The following is a 1200-nucleotide window of genomic DNA, read 5'->3' on the forward strand; positions in this document are numbered from 1 at the left end:
TCGGAGTTCTGATGGGATCCGGTGCTTTAGTGCTGGTATGATCGCATCCGACATGTTACCCCGGTCTTCGTCCCTTATCCTTGCCCCTCCCAGCTCCACTACAAAGACGATTGTACATTGCTTTGGCCGCTCCCTCTCAACTACGGAGACGAGTTTAACGCGGTTTCCACCCCTCCCTCTCAACCGCACCAGTGCACGCTTGCCGCGTCACAACGCCGACGCTGGACCCGTGAATCGTGAGCACCCAGCTATGACTTACCGCACTCGTGCAAAATAATAAAACACGGTAAATATATTACTTACACGTGCGTTTTGTTTTGCAAGCGGCGCGAAAAAAATTAAAAAGGGAATGCAACACGAGGACTTCCCAGGAGGTCACCCATCCTAGTACTACTCTCGCCCAAGCACGCTTAACTTCGGAGTTCTGATGGGATCCAGTGCCTTAGTGCTGGTATGATCGCATCCGACATGTTACCCCGGTCTTCGTCCCTTATCCTTGCCCCTCCCAGCTCCACTACAAAGACGATTGTACATTGCTTTGGCCGCTCCCTCTCAACTACGGGGACGAGTTTAACGCGGTTTCCACCCCTCCTTCTCAACCGCACCAGTGCACGCTTGCCGCGCCACAACGCCGACGCTGGACCCGTGAATCGTGAGCACCCAGCTATGACTTACCGCACTCGTGCAAAATAATAAAACACGGTAAATATATTACTTACACGTGCGTTTTGTTTTGCAAGCGGCGCGAAAAAAATTAAAAAGGGAATGCAACACGAGGACTTCCCAGGAGGTCACCCATCCTAGTACTACTCTCGCCCAAGCACGCTTAACTTCGGAGTTCTGATGGGATCCGGTGCTTTAGTGCTGGTATGATCGCATCCGACATGTTACCCCGGTATTCGTCCCTTATCCTTGCCCCTCCCAGCTCCACTACAAAGACGATTGTACATTGCTTTGGCCGCTCCCTCTCAACTACGGAGACGAGTTTAACGCGGTTTCCACCCCTCCCTCTCAACCGCACCAGTGCACGCTTGCCGCGCCACAACGCCGACGCTGGACCCGTGAATCGTGAGCACCCAGCTATGACTTACCGCACTCGTGCAAAATAATAAAACACGGTAAATATATTACTTACACGTGCGTTTTGTTTTGCAAGCGGCGCGAAAAAAATTAAAAAGGGAATGCAACACGAGGACTTCC

The 1200-nt window shown here is 51.9% G+C and overlaps 2 non-coding genes across 2 annotated transcripts; both read right to left on the reverse strand.

Moving 5' to 3' along the window:
- Positions 1 to 346: 346 nt before the first annotated feature.
- On the reverse strand, positions 347 to 465 carry LOC119343945. Its single transcript, XR_005166357.1, has one exon. It is a non-coding gene; the product is annotated as a 5S ribosomal RNA (ribosomal RNA).
- A 297-nt stretch (positions 466 to 762) lies between these two features.
- LOC119343944 lies at positions 763 to 881 on the reverse strand. The gene has a single exon (XR_005166356.1). It is a non-coding gene; the product is annotated as a 5S ribosomal RNA (ribosomal RNA).
- Positions 882 to 1200: the final 319 nt, after the last annotated feature.

Source organism: Triticum dicoccoides, unplaced genomic scaffold (genome assembly GCF_002162155.2).
Source record: "Triticum dicoccoides isolate Atlit2015 ecotype Zavitan unplaced genomic scaffold, WEW_v2.0 scaffold147902, whole genome shotgun sequence".
Lineage (NCBI taxonomy): Eukaryota > Viridiplantae > Streptophyta > Magnoliopsida > Poales > Poaceae > Triticum > Triticum dicoccoides.